General features: G+C 43.5%; 1 long non-coding RNA gene and 1 pseudogene across 1 annotated transcript; one reads left to right on the top strand and one right to left on the bottom strand.

The window, feature by feature from the left end:
- Nucleotides 1-3,609: 3,609 nt before the first annotated feature.
- LOC115068825 lies at nt 3,610-10,437 on the top strand (annotated as a pseudogene).
- Nucleotides 10,438-10,628: 191 nt separating this feature from the next.
- On the bottom strand, nt 10,629-15,410 carry LOC108490311. Its single transcript, XR_001872247.2, has 3 exons — nt 14,584-15,410; nt 13,034-13,220; nt 10,629-11,902 (listed from the first exon to the last, which is right to left on the bottom strand). It is a non-coding gene; the product is annotated as an uncharacterized LOC108490311 (long non-coding RNA).
- Nucleotides 15,411-15,439: the final 29 nt, after the last annotated feature.

Here is a 15,439-nt window from a genome sequence, read left to right as displayed (position 1 = left end):
ATCTGGTCCTGGGCTTTTTTTAGTCGGGAGGTTTTGTATTACTGTTTCTATAAGGCTTTTGACTGTATCATCAAAATATTTATAAATTTGCACATGTGTATTTTAATTAGGCATGCCAAAAATAAAACCAATAATTTTTTAAACTTTTAAAAAAATTTTATTATTTTTATGTGTATGCATGTATTGCCTGCATGTAGGTAAGTGCACCCATGTTGTGCAATGCCCAAGGAGATCAGAAGAGGTTGTTGGATCCCTTAACGGACAGTTGTTAGCTGCCATGTGAGTGCTGGGATTCAAACCCGGGTCTTCTGCAAGAACGACCAGTGTTCTCTCCAGCCCCAAAACCAAAGGAAAAAGAGCTAAAATGGCCATAGTTCAAAAACTGTCTTGACATAAACAATACACAAAAACATATATCACAGACACAGATCCCATAATCACATGAAATCTAGGTGCACCAAAGAGTAGAAGACAGAAAGCTTCTATCTCTAGTTCTTTAATATTTAAAAGACTTAGTGGTGTGAAAGAAAGGGTTAAGTTTTTCATATAGATTTGAAGTAGTATCTTTTTTCTTCTGAGAGCCAAATAACTATTTAAGAACCTTATCAATACATCACAAGGAACACATAGACAAAGCAAAGTAACTTGGCAAGGCAGATTTTACTTTTATATAAAGACTTTTAAAGGAATCTGTTTAAAGAGAGAAGAGCTCAGCTGTTCTAGACCATCAGGTTCAGGATGCTTCAGGGCCTCTTCTTGAACAAAAGTCTTACAAGGCATGGTGGCATTAAAAGATTAGAATTTTTTCATAAACCAAGTTTTAAGTTTTATAGGTTTTGAAAGAGAGGACTAATATTTAATGTTTCTTACAGAGAGAGATGCCTTTACATATGAAACCCAGCAAAGTTATGTTATTAGCATAACTTAAATCAGAGGAGACAGGAAGGACAAAAATGAAACATTAACACTTTAGGTTAACAATAAATAAAATCCAAATAGTACTAAAAATAATCCCATTTGGAAACAGGTTAAAATAATGTTAAGATTTAGACTCCCATTGTGGCCTTACTTCCTTAGTCTGATATAAAAATGTATTGACCTTGTTATAAGACAATAGAAACTGTTAAAATCTGTTGTTTATGATCTGATCAAGAATCCAAGATGAGAGCTGGTGCGTGGTGGCACACGCCTTTAATCCCAGCACTCGGGAGGCAGAGGCAGGCGGGTCTCTGTGAGTTCAAGGCCAGCCTGGTCTACATAGTGAGTCCCAGGCCAGCTGGGGCTACTGGGAGACCCTGTCTCAAAAAAGACCAAAAAAAAAAAAAAAATCCAAGATGAAAACCAAAACAAAAATTGCAAGAGGATTAGGATGTGTGATTGAACATCTGCAGTTTGTAGCCTTGAATACCCTGAGGCAAGATAGTAAAATAAAGAAGTTAAATTGCCCAATTCAGAGCACCTGCAAAAAATTCCATGTGACCAAGAAATAAATAAGTTATTGTGATTTTGGAGTCCTTAGTAGTCACCAAGATGGTATGGGGAATAAGAGTGTCCCCTAAAGGTTTATTTTTTTACTTAGGGAAGAATTTACCAAAACAGAAGCTTTAGGACATAGCCATGATGTAATGTAGCTTTAGAGCCTGCATAGAGGTCAGATACATGGTGGGGAGTAGAAAGCTTTAGAGAAAATTAAAGAAGTACAAGATCCTGGGCAACCTAAAGTATTAAGCAGAAGGATATAAAGAAGACATTTTTCTCTGAAAAATTCAGAAAAGCAGGTAGACTTACAGAGTTTAAACATTTGTAGCTGGGTTTGAAAGCAGAACAAGAGTTATGAAATGGAGAAAGAGGAGAATGATCTGGAGCATTTTTCCTGTGTAGGGAATCCATCACTAGTTAGAGGGAGGAGGAGAGATAGTCTAAAGGATGGAAGCAAAAGAGACTAAAATTGTATAGAACGGTATCAGAAATCATCCCAAGCAAAATGAGGAAGAAAGACACTGGAAGAGAGCAAAGACAGAACGATGGAAGACAGACAGCCTTCCAAGCCCATGGCAAAGGAAGGGCGAAGGAAGAAGTCCCATTGGGCCCAGTGGGAAGCTCCAGGAGCTCCTGAGCCATCTTAAGTCTTAGTGGAGGGAGAGGGATAGGAGAGGGAGATGGAAGAGAGAGCAGAGAGCCATAGCTCTGTGGGAGAGCACTTACCCAAACCCTGTCAGAGGGTGAGGAATGCAGATGGACTCATAATCTCGAGCCTGATGTAGTGAGTGGTGGGAGCCAAGATAGGCAAGCCAGTTGTAGGAGTGCATGGTCAGCAGCATGGTTCAGCAAGAGGGAACCAGGTCATAAGTAACCTATTCATTCCTCTTCCTGGGTTTCGGCACCATATGTTAACTAAAAGCTGGGCAGGGAATAGCCACAGAAAACACAGGAGGACTCCAGCAAAGCAAAGTTTTTATTTTAGGATTGCTGGTGGCTGGCAACTCAGCTGAGGAAAATAAGCAACCAGCTGCCTGCTGACTGCTGAGGAAGTTCTTATAGGAGGTTTGGGGAATGTGGAAGGTGGCAAAAATCTTTACAGTTTCAGGGGAAGTAGCTTGAACTGAGACAGCTCTTACATCAGTGGGTCTGGGTGCAGGGGCCTGTTTATCTTCTAAAATTATCTGGGGAACAGCTTTGTGCTGAGACAGCTCTAAATGCAGCTGCCTAGCCAGTTCCTGTTTTGCAAGTGGGCCCTCGGGGTCTGTCTTGTGAGGCTTTTCTGCACCAGGAGAGGGTCATCTGCAGATCTGGACTCTAACACTAACTTCTAGATATCCCCATTGTTTGTAGTACTTGAGTTTAGTACCCTACACTGAGTTTTCTTCCCTCCATTCAAACTCCATCCCTACCTCCAGGAAGTGCTCAAGTTTCCAGCCACCTTTGACTCCTGCTCTCCATCACCACCCACCCCAGCCCCCAGGACTGAGCATGCCCCTTGGGAATATCCTGGACTCCCTTTCCTGCCCTCACATGGCCAAGCCCATTTCTCCTGTTCAGACTCACCTGCTCTCTCCACCTGACTCCTCCAGTTCCTGTTCTGTCCTGACACCAGATAGGCAACTGAATGAAGACACTGAGAGTCACAAGGCACAGAGGAAGTGTCTCAAGGACCACTGACTAAAGACAACTTCAGCTTAGCAACGAGGCCGGAAGCCACAATCTGGACCTAATTCAGCAGCTGTTCATTTAACACAGGAAAGGTAGAAGTTGGGACTCCCGCTCCCTCAATTATGGCTCAGAGTCATAACTCATTATGACTTTATTACAAGTTCCCCTCTCATCTGTCACACAGTAGTTATTCAATAAATGAGAAAATAACTTTTTAAAAAAATGTTTAATCAAAAATGTACATAGGATTTATATACATCAGTGCTCAACATAGCATTATTTATCTACTTAAAGTGTTCAAAGTCCCAGCACTTGGCGGGCAGACCTCTGTGAATTTGAGGCCAGCCTGGTCTACATAGCAAGTTCTAGGCCAGCTGGGGCTACATGGTGAGACTTTGTCTCCCAAAAAACGTTATGTACACACATATACACATACATACATACATATGTGCACACACACACATACACATATGCTTACACATACACACATATGAATGCAGAAAAAAACTAGGACATTCATCAAAAAGTAACATAACTAGATGGTATGTTTATGAAGTCTGCAGTGCTAGGGATTGAACCCAAGCTTCCTGTATGCTAGCCAGATACATCCCCAGCCCAACATGTCCTACTTTAATAGATTCCTCAAACTTTCCAAGGACTGAGCCACATATGGTCATGCTCTTAACAGCCAAGTTGTTTGCTTGGGTTTTATTTTCTCATCTTAGTTTTTTATTAACATACATTATGCCGATAACAGAACAATGAGTTTCATTTTGACATTTTCATTCATGTATACAATGTGTTTTGACCATATTTATTCCATTTCCCACTTGTCCTCCTCCCACCCCTGCTGATCCTCATCCTCCTTGTACTTTCATGTCTTTGCTTCTCCCCTTGGTGAGCTAACAAGCTTAATCAGGGTTACTTACAGGAGCAAGGCAACTTACCAGTGGCTGTACCACTGAATTAAAAAGTCTTTATCTCTCTCAGCTACCACTAATTGCCCACAGATCCTTAGAAAGGGGTAGGGCCTTATAAGACCCATGCCCCTAGCAACACTTAAAATCGCCTATAAGTCCTCAGGGAGTGGTGGGGCTTCATGAGAGACTCTCCTGACCCTCCACAACAGAGTGTTGATGGGCCAGTCTTGTGCAGGTTTTGTGAAGGTAATTGAACTGCTTAAAGTTCAAGAGGGCAACAGCCATTTCGCACCCAGAAGACAATGTTCCACATCACTCCACCCCTTCAGCCAGCTCTTACATTCTTTCCGCCCCCTCTTCCATAGTATTCCCTGAGCCTTGGAGGGGGTGATATAGATATCCCATTTATGGCTGAGCATCCCAAACAGTCTCTTATGAGACTCTTTAATAACTGCTACCCACTACAAACGGATATTCTCTGACCAAAGCTGAAAGGAGCATCAATCTATAGGCATAAACAAAAATATTTAGAAAGCAATTGACAGGCATATCATGTCCATGGAGCAAAGCATGAGCAGTAACTTCCCCATTCATGTCTATGACCTCCTCAGCCTTGGGCTTTTGATCAAGTTTACAGTATAGATGTGAATTTCCTCCTGTGGTGTGGGCCTCAAAACTAATCAGTTTCAGGTTTCAAAGGGTAGAAGCCTTTGATACTGAAAATACAGAAAGGGGAGCCTACTTCAATGTAGCAGAGAACTTTGGAACAGGATAAATTTCCTATTTCTTTAGATATTCAAACATGTTGCAGTGTTGTGCTCACTGTGCCCTCCCTCGGATGCCCTTCCTAGTTCTGTGTACTGGGGAACACCTATCATCTTTCAAGCCTCAGTTCAAGTACCTCTTCCCCCAGACTTAATACATCACAGTCTCCTGTAGGGCCTCCTGCCTTAGCGCCTCACCCACTTGGCATTTTGTTCCCATAGCTTCTTGCCTGGTAAGGCCATGACCTGCTCCAGAATGAGGACCTGCATCTTAAATGAGCTTTGTATCACCAGTGTCCAGCACAGGACCTGAAACACAGTGGGCACTCAGCAACCACTGAAGATGACTGGATTTTCCCAAACAGTATTAACTGTATATATAATATATACTAATAGTCTATTACCTATTAAAATGTGAAATGACATATGCAAATGATAAACAGCTTTGTTAATGAACACTCACAAGAAACAGTGAGATTATCTTCCCTAACCAGGGAAAAAAGGGATTGTCATGTCTGTCTTGCAGGCTTTCACCTACCTATCTCAGCCAGTCAGGGTTACTATTACAAGTCTCCTGCCATTCTCTCCATCCAATCCCATTTTCTGGCTAGGATTCTGACCTTCCTATTAGCTATTGCCTATTTTACAACATCCTTCTCCCTCCAAACCTATCCATGCCTGGTAGAATTTTGGAGTTTCCATGGGGTTGCCTGTAAACAAATTTGGATCATCACAAGCGATGATCAAGTGACCAGTGACCAGGCTCTCATAGTGGACACACATGCTATTTAGCTTCAGCAACCCAGACAAACCCTATTATTGTATTCCTATCCCTTGTTTCTGTGACTGATATCACCTAATCTCTGGGTCAGGAAATATGTGTTTAAACAAGATGGAGCTCAGAACAACAGATTCTTCCAATGCTGTTGTGTTCTACCATCAGAGAGCTGAATCAAATAGTTTCTGTGTCTGTGTTCTCCTCAGCCAGAGATCTGAATCCAAACCTTTTGGTCCTGATGTCTGACCATAGAGAGATATCACCCATCCACCCAAAGACTGAGTAAAGATTCTTCCCCCAGCTTGAGAATACAGTGGAATTAAACGAAAATCTTCCACCCTGTGGGTACCTCCACTCTGGAGTTCAAGTCCTCTGTATGGCACCATTTTACTCTGAAGAAGGCAACCGGGATTATAAATCAGACAGTCAAGAAATTGAGGAACTTGCTTTTCCCAAAGCAGAACTGAAGGCAGGTTTATGTGTACACACCAAAGATTATGAAAAATATAAAGAAGAAGGATGAGGAGGAATTTTCCCAGAACATGGTCATCCAGCAAGAGCTGGAAAAAGAGAGTGAATCAACAATTAGAAGAGAAACAGTTCTATGGAGATGATCCAGAACCAGGAGCTGGAAAACGACTAAAAATTGTGCAAGAGTTTAGGATAGTGGATGCCTCCCAGGGGAAGCCGATTGGTACCTGGTCTAGAAAAGTGGAGATGAGTACTCACAGCATGTGTGTCATCCACAGGCTTCAGACTGTAATACAACCATAAGGCCAGTTAAGTCACCAGTAGTGGACAAGACTTTGAGACCTGAAGCGCTGAGCAATGAGGAACATTCTCCTCCCACCAATGGACTGTACCATATGATGGTGCCTCAAAGCTGTGCTGAGCTTCCCCAGTTCACCAGTGCTAACATTGCCCATAACATAGAAACATATGGCATACTCTGTGGGAAACTGATGATGAATGAATTCACTATAACTCATGTTCTCATCCCAGACAAAATGCTGGGTCTGATTCTTGCAATACAGAAAACGAAGAAGAAAATTTCTTCGTGCAAGATGAGTCAGGTCTGTGAACTATGGATGGATTCATACTCACCTCACACAGACGGCTCTTCTTTCCTGTTTAGATCTACACGGTCATTGCTCATACCAGAGTCAATAGCTCATGTGCTCCTCCAAGTTCAAGGAAACAAGGCCATGTGAACTTCAACCTATCACAGGCTACAAAGGCTTTCTGTTCTCATAAAGGCTTTCATTCTCCTAGCAAAGACACACTGCAGCCACGTGGCTGGTAAGGACTGAGTTGTAAATACCAAAGATCTTCTATGAGTCTCACCTCCTAAGCTCTACAAGCCCAAATCAGTTTACTATTGCCCTTGAATTTAAGCTTTCCAGAAAAGTTTGGAAAATTTTGCAGATAGGATGGAGAGGAGGAAACGCCAGGGGAAGACTAGTTTTTTTATTTGAACACAAATCACTAAATATATTTTTATGACAAATCTAAAAGAGAGCATGTCACAGAGCAACTAACTCAAAAATGAGACTGGAAGAAAGCATCTCTCGGCCCTTCTGTCTAGATTCAGCTGTTACCCTTTCTCCTCCTCTAATTGACCTAAGTATGCCACAGCTGTGTGGGCTCTTCTTGTCAAGTTGTGCACTACTGACCTTTAGGACCAGGTAAGGTCATCTATGCAGAAACCGAAAGCCGTTTTGAAACATTTGAGTTTTCGTTTGTGGAACTGTTCCTGGAGCTACTATTGGAGATGGGCTGGGCTGAGGGGTTGGCAGCACAGTTTTGCCACCTCCCATACTATATTCTCTTGTCTGGTGGGGTCAGAAGCTAGCTCTCTGCTTTGAGGGGAGCAGATCTACCCTCTCATTAGTACTCTCTCTGCCACTTTAAGCAATCAGTCGCTATGTTTTTCTCTTGTGCATTAAGACTCTGAAGTTAACCACTCCTGTTCTTAATGCAGTTCCCTCCTTTTTTCTGGTCCTCCAGGGTTTTCAGCTTTATGCCAAAATCCAGATCCCAATTAGGATCTCCTACCCCCACCCTTTCCCACTGCTTCAGCAAGTCCTGTGATCCCATGCACCCCCTTCTGGTGAGGAGAAGTAATACCTCAGCTACTAGGGCAGGTTGAATTGTCTGGAAAGTTTCCTAACAGGAAATGAATTTGGAAAGCGCTTGGAACTGAAGACACATTTGTGAGTGAACAGAAGCGGTGAAAGTTTCAATATAGGTAAGGTAGTTAGGATGGCCAACTGATCACCTGTCATTCACCTTTGTTTCATCAGCATCACAAAGGGCACCTAGTAGAACATCAGAAGTCTGCTGCTGAATGAATGAAAGGAAGAGCATGCAAAAGAAGCAAAAGAGGTATCTTCCCATAGTGTGAAAAGACTAGCGCCAAGCAGATGGGTTTGCCCCTACATGTAGAACTCCACCCATAAAGATAGAAAACCTTTCCCAGTTAACAATTGCTTCCAGGCCTCCAGAGCCTGTCACCTCTTAGTTTGAGTCCACTCATTTTTTCCCTGAAGGGTTTACTAAGGATCAGAAGGGCACAGTATTGTCATGTAAAACAACACTATGCCTCCCATGGTTTATGAGAGATTGGGTGAGACTTGCGCAGACAAAGATTGCTTCCTGTTCTCAAGAACTCGGTAATCTCACACAAAGACAGGACAGCCAACTCACCTGTAAGTCTCTGTAACAACTGGAGAACATGTAAGACCAGGCCTTGTGACATATGGGGCTGAAATGACAATTACTGAATGCTGGACATACACAGCAAAGAAAATAAGAGCTGTGAGTTAGGTGGAGCAGTCAGGGAAAACTTCCCCAAAGAGGCTGCATTTGAACTTCCCTAAGGTAGATGGAAGGAAAGAGAACAGAACATTCCATACCTGTGGGTCTGAAGGCATCCTGGGATCCCAGGCCTGAAGCCTCAGCCAGAGATCCTGAGGCAAAGAGACATGGGAGTGGTCAATCACCCAGCCCACAACCCCACTACTGAGAACTGTGCCCACCAGGACAGGAGTGATGCAAAAGACAACCACATACTGTCCTAGGCCCCATAAAACAGTGTACTTGGGGTTCTTATGCTACAGTCCTGGCCCCCATTTCAACAAGGCCTGACTTTTCGGATATAGACAGTGTAGAGTACTGCACAAGCAGACCGACAGCACCATCTTAGAATGTCAATGAAGCCAGAACCAGTTAGAAGACTGATAAATGGGGCATAATGAGCAACTGAATGAGCCAGAGGGTGCAAGGATAAGGTGGCCTTGGCCTCCCAGACTTCCTAATCCTCATTAACAGAATCAGCTTGGCTCATGGAACTAGGTAGGACCATTCTCACATAATAAAAAGCATACCAGGATGGCCTGCCCATCAGAACTAAGGGAAAGGAGCTGAAGAGAACTGTCTTTCCCCATACTCCCCTTAGCCAGCTCAGCTATTACCTAAGTACACCACAACTGTGTGGACTCTTCTCATAAGCCCTTGTCTCTGCTCCCAGAATCTAGCAGACACTATCTCAGTACTCTAATTCATTAAGCCTCCTCCACTCACAGATCCACCCTGGGGTGGCCTTCTCCTGCTGTCCCCAGCCCTTGTAACCCACCACCTCCCTTCCACTACAAACAACACAGTAGAGTCAAGAGAACATGAATTTTAAAAGCAATAGCTAGATACAAGTCATTCTCTAAATACTGAGTACCAAGGCCATGTTTGCAACAAATTACCACAATCTTGTAGTCTTAATAAAAATAATAAAAGAACTGTGCACAGACCATTTGGAAAACGTGATATTAGCTCCACATTCCCCTCTTGAACACATTACTTTTTCATTTTGCCCATGTTTTTGTCAATGTTTTTCATGGTGGTGATGTAAGGAAGCATTGATTGCCAGACCCAAGTAGGCCTGAAAACTTAGGAAAACATTACACTTGAGACATCCTATAACTAGGCTATTTTAGCATCTTACTTTTTATGGTCAAGCCCCACTTCTCCACTGAGAAGCAAGCTACCCATTACTATACAATAACCATCATTTGCTCCAAATACTTGCACAAAAAAATCATCATAGATAGGGCAGGGGAGCGAGATGCAATAGATGTGAACCTAACAACCAATGTTATTAATGCAACATGCCTGGTCACTGGTGACTGTACTGCAAAACCATTCCATGGCACCTTGCTTGAGTCAACCAACCTTGCATCAGCCGTGCTATATTCCTTCTCAGAGCAACAAATAATCCAGAACCTAAGAAATCTGTGGTGCCTCTTAGGATGGCTTGTTCAGTGAGTGACCAAGTCACATATTAATAAAATGATTGCTGAGGACCATGTGCAAAGAACAAGAATTTCAACAGGGAGGTGAAAGGACCTAAAGGCAATCTACTCAAATTAGCAACAGATAAGGGTAGAGTTGCACAAAAAGTCACCTGGGATAAGTGGCAGGGAACCAACCCAAGGATAAATTTTGTGGCATATGGGCTACAAGCCACTGGCTCGACCCTTTGAAGCCAACCGAATTGTTCCACACTTGAAGGTTTTAGTGGATGAGGTGCAAGGAGATGAAGTGCCTTCTTCTGCCCATCAGACAGCAATGGTGATGCCATTGTGTTAAATAATAACTAGGCTGCATCCTCCCTGCTGTGTCAACCACCAATCAGAAGAGTGTTGTACAATGCAGATTCTCTTCTCCACAGAACGTATCTATTATACATGGGTCATATGTAAGAATTACTTGATTGTGTAAACATATCCTATCAGGTCCTCTAACTCTCTATCATTTTCCCCCCAAAGACCATTAAGACAAATTTTTTTTTAAATGGGAGATTATAAAATCTCAGTACTCAGGGGCCAAAGACCAGTGAGACCCTATCTCAAAACAACAAGAAGTATGGTGGTGCACGCTGTAATCCCAGAAGCCATCAGGAAGCAGGAGGATCAGAAGTTCAAGGTCATCAGGCCAGCCTCGGCTACATGAGACTTTGTGTCAAAAAGTCATTGTGTGTTTACACAAGAATAAATGTATTTAATGCCACTGAACTGTACACTTGGGGACAATAAAAATGGCCACGTATGGTAGCACACACCTTTAATCCAAGTATTTGGAGTAAATGTTCTGGGAAAAGCTGCTCTAGCTTTTCCAGCTCCTATTTCTCTTTCTTCTCTGAAGGCACCTTTTCTTTCATTTTTAACAGTGTCTCTAAAGATGTGTTATATATGCACAATGCAATTTTATTCAGCCATACTTGAGGATCTGAAAGTTGAGGCCACTCTGGGCTACATAGTGAGAACTTATTTCCAAAAAGAAAAATAATAGTTATGAAGTGGTAAGTTTTGTTATGAACATTCTATGTAAAATAAATTAAAATGCATTATATGCACTAGCAAACAGACAAACTTTGAAAACATTCACAGAAGTAGCAAAAAAAAAAAATACGAATAACTCTAAGAAAGAATGTGGGAGACACCCATGTTTACTGTGTGGTATTCACACAGCTAAGCTATGGGAGCAGCCTAGATGTCCATCAGCAGATGGACTAAAGATGTGGTATATGTGCACAATGCAATTTTATTCAGCCATACAGAAAAACGGGTGGAACTGGAGATTAGGTTCAGCAAAATAGGCTAAGGCTTGAACAAATATTACATGCTGACTCTCATATGTGGAATTTAAATTTATATGTAACTGTGTGTATCTCTAGGACATGAAAGTAGAAAGGGGCTTCTGAAAGGAGGAAGAGGTCTGCGAGTAGGAGAGAAGGGGCGGAGAGGGCAACAGAAAGACTTAAAAACAGAAAGGGAGACCACTGGGGGAAAGGAGAGGGACCAACAAAACAGGGAGAGGAATGGGAGAGGGCCATGGGGGAGAGCAAAGCAGAATGGTATCTGTGCATGCAAGGCCATAATGAAACCCATGGCTTTGTGTGCTAAGTAAACAAACAAAAGGTGAGCAAGACTTGTGGGGAGGGGGATATACAAAGCACTGTTGACAGATAAATGCTGCAACACAGCAGGGGGCAGCACAGGAGGGCGTCTCCCACCTAATTCCTGTTTCAGTTCCTTGTCTTCTTTTTAGGGTTATTCCTCTTCTTTGGCTCCTTGGACTTGTTTTTGTTCTGGGAAAAGCTGCTCCAGCTTTTTCAGCTCCCATTTCTCTTTCTTCTCTGAAGGCACCTTTTCTTCCATTTTTAACAGTGTCTCTCTCTCTTCCATGCTGTCATTCTTCAAAACTGTAAAACTGGGATTTTACTCTGTATGAGGTACCTATAATAAGCAAATTCATATAGATGGAAGTTGTAAGGGGTGGAGGTGGAGAAAATAGAGACCTTTGGTTTAATGGGTACAGACTTTCTGTTTGGGGTGAAACAGGAGAATTCCCAGAGTTCTCTAGCCATCTAGTCTAGCCAATCAGTGAGTGCAGGTTCAGTAAGAGACCTGCTCTCAAAAGATAAGATGGATGGGCTGGTCAGATAGCTCAAGGGGTTAAAGCACCTGCCATGCAAGTCTGATAATCAACCCAGAACCCATGGAAAGGTGGAAGGAGAGAAATTACTTCACAAACTTGTCTTCTGACCTCCACACATGCCCCGTGGGATGTGAATGCATCCCTCAACGCACATCATATACACAATAATAATAAATTTTTTTTAAAGATGGAGAGACATGACACTGGATGTTGACCGCTGGCCTGCACACATGTCCATGTGTGCAGACACAAAAATAAGGGAGATAAGCCAAATGCATGCACTCAAGGAGACTCATTTTGCAATAACAAAGCTGCTTGCTCTAGCACAAGCGACATGCAGAGCAAGGTGGATGGCAAAATGTACTTTCTTCATCTTGCAAAGGGAGGAATTTCTAAGAATTTTGAGTGATAGCAGTAGACAGGGTATCCCAGTAGCCCCGCTGGCCTGGAACTCACTATGAAGACCAGGCTGGCCTTGAGCTCACAGAGATCCTCCTGCCTCTGCCTCCCAAGTGCTGCTGGGATCAAAGGCATGCGCCACCACACCTGGCAAAAAGTGTGTAGTCCAGGCTGACCTCGAACTCCAGATCCCCCTGCCTCTGCCTCCTTCAGCAAATCCTACCGGTGTGTGCCACCACCACCACCACCACCAGCTTAAGGACAATTTTTAAATTTTATTATTTTTATTTTATGTCTATAAGCATATTGCCTGCATATGTGTAAGTGCACTCTTGTTGTACAATGCCCAAGGTCAGATTCCGGAACTGGAGTTACAGATGATTGTTAACTGCCATGTGGGTACTGGGAATCAAACCCAGGTCCTCTGAAAGAACAGCCAGTGCTCTTAACCACTGAGCCATCTCTCCAGTCCCTAATCATCTTTTTAAAAAAGATTTATGTGTTCAAGTGTTTTACATGCTTGTATGTACCTGGTACCTATGGAGTCTGGAAGAGTGTGTCGGATCCCCTGGAACCGAAGTTACAGATGGTTGTGCGTCGCCACATGGGTGTTGAGAAACCAGATCCTCTTTGTGAGAGTAGCCAGTACTCTCAACTGCTGAGCCATCTCTCCAGCCCCAGTTAAACATCTTTTCTAAGAATACTAATTCAAATATGCTGGAGAAGAAAGGGCAAAGAGGAGAAGGAATGAGAATTAAACACCTGTGCATTTCCTGCAATAAATATGCATAAGGTTTAGGATTGGTCAGAAAAAATTCCACAACCAGGAAAAACTCTAGAGCCACATAAGTCTTGTCCTGGGATTCAAAGCCCTGTGGAGCCTGTAGGAGGTGGGAGGGGCCAGGGGTAGGGGGTGAATGTCGTCCACTGCTTCACTGCATGGAGGTAGGGCACTCTCACCAGAAACCTTGTCTTTATGCCCTTGCACTCCACCTTCCCTGTCACATAGACCTGTTACCACAGCACTCTGTCCTCACCTCCATCCTCAAATCACATCACAATGATGACCACTAACTCACCACTGGATGCCCAGCACCATGCTAGGTACATGCATTCCCTCTTTTTAAGTAGCAAGTCACCCCCATTTACAAGGCTTACCACCTGCATTTTACAAACAAGAAATGGAGATTTACAGACTAAGCAACACCTGCCTCAATTTTAACAGCTGCACTTGAGTGACCCAACTCTTTCCTTATTGCCTACCATGTGTTCTAACTTATTATTGTTACCTGTTCAACATGCAGGCATGTTAAGTGCTCAGTTACTTGGTGCTGCATGACATGAGCTAGACTAATGCTGCTGTTCTCAAGAAATTAAAAGGAAAGCACTATAAAAGTTAGCTCTTCAGTCCCAACTTGTGCCAGGTAATACCCAAAGGCCCTAACACAATAGGCCAGAGTGAAGACAGAGTGCCGTGGTAACAGGTGCATAATCCAGCACAAGAGAAAATGGCTATGTGCAAGCCAGCGTCCAATCTGTCTCCAAGAATTTCAGTGGGCCTTGACACTCAGTGCTGTAGAAGAGACTTAACCAGTAGAGGTGTCCAGTCCCCCTCCATATCCTCTGAGAGGATCTAGTCACCCAAGAAGTCTTGGACTGTGGTTAAACTCTGAGAGACTGTAAATTGCTGGAGAGAATGGGTTATTTCTATATACCCTTCCAGTCATTTTCCATCAGGAGAGACTACAATGAATTCTTTAACAATGATACTAAAATACTACTTTAAATTTTTTATATTATTTTAGAGGGGATACATACCAGGGCACATGTATGGGAGTCAAAGAACAACTTGTGGAAGTCAGTTCTCTACTTCCACCATGTGGGTCCTCAGGCTTGAGGCTAGTGCCTCCACTGGATGAATCATTTTGCAGGCCCCACATGACTCTACTGCCTACTCAGATGACATTACCTGCTTCATAACAACAAATAGCACAGTGCTGGGCACACAGGGATGTACAAAATTTTTCATTATATTGGAATTAAAAATTCCAATTCACAAAGCCAGTTTGATAGCACTCACCAGGTACTATGTGTAACCGGGGTACGATAGCGCTGGACAGAATCCGGAACCTCTCCAGATAAATCTTCTAATCAAGCCAGCAAAACTTCAGTTTTGACCCTACTCACTCCAAACTCCACAGGCAAGGCTTGGGACCAGCAGAGAAGACAGCATTCCTTAATGTACACCGTCAATAGGGGGTTGACTTTTTCCTGAGTCTAAACCACTTTGTTCTAGTACTAACAAAAGAGGATGGTTAAAATGATGCGAGGCAGTCTTGTAACACTCACATTACCCCACTTCCAAGTCAGGTTCAATGGGTCATGTCTTACAAATCTCCTGCACATAGTATTTTGGCGACCTGAAGGCAACACTTCTGGAGGGTCTCCCAGGCTCCAGGGAGGTCAAGGTGGCTTCCTTCAACTGGTGCACCTAGGCTGAGGCCGTTCATTCCCTAGGCCCCTTTTCTCTGCACACCCAACAAGACCAAAATGCACCCCAAAGGTGTGTGTGGTCCAGTCCCGGGAGGCTGACCCTTTCCATTCACATCCGATTGCCAGGCCTGGGGAAGAGGGCCGGCCTCAGCAGCCTGCAGGCCTGGACTTGGAGAACCTGTCTGAGAGTGGAGAAGGACCTGGAAAAATAGGCTAGCCCAGGGGCGAGTGGAGGGGGAGAGGAGGGCCAGGGGAGGGTGCTGGGGTAAAGTGGGATCCCCGAATTCCGAGGATCCCAAGAGTGGGAGAAGCCGCCGCCACTGGGAACCATAGAGCAGAAAAGTCATTATTTGAAGAAAGCCCTGAGGGTGTCCTCAGCCCTGGAGTCCAAACCCGTTTAACCGCTTCTCTAGAAAGTTCTCCACCACCACCAACCCCCCCCC

Source organism: Nannospalax galili, unplaced genomic scaffold (genome assembly GCF_000622305.1).
Source record: "Nannospalax galili isolate Female #2095 unplaced genomic scaffold, S.galili_v1.0 scaffold589, whole genome shotgun sequence".
NCBI lineage: Eukaryota > Metazoa > Chordata > Mammalia > Rodentia > Spalacidae > Nannospalax > Nannospalax galili.
Note: the sequence above shows the minus strand (reverse complement) of the source record. Positions and strands in the feature narration are given on the sequence as shown.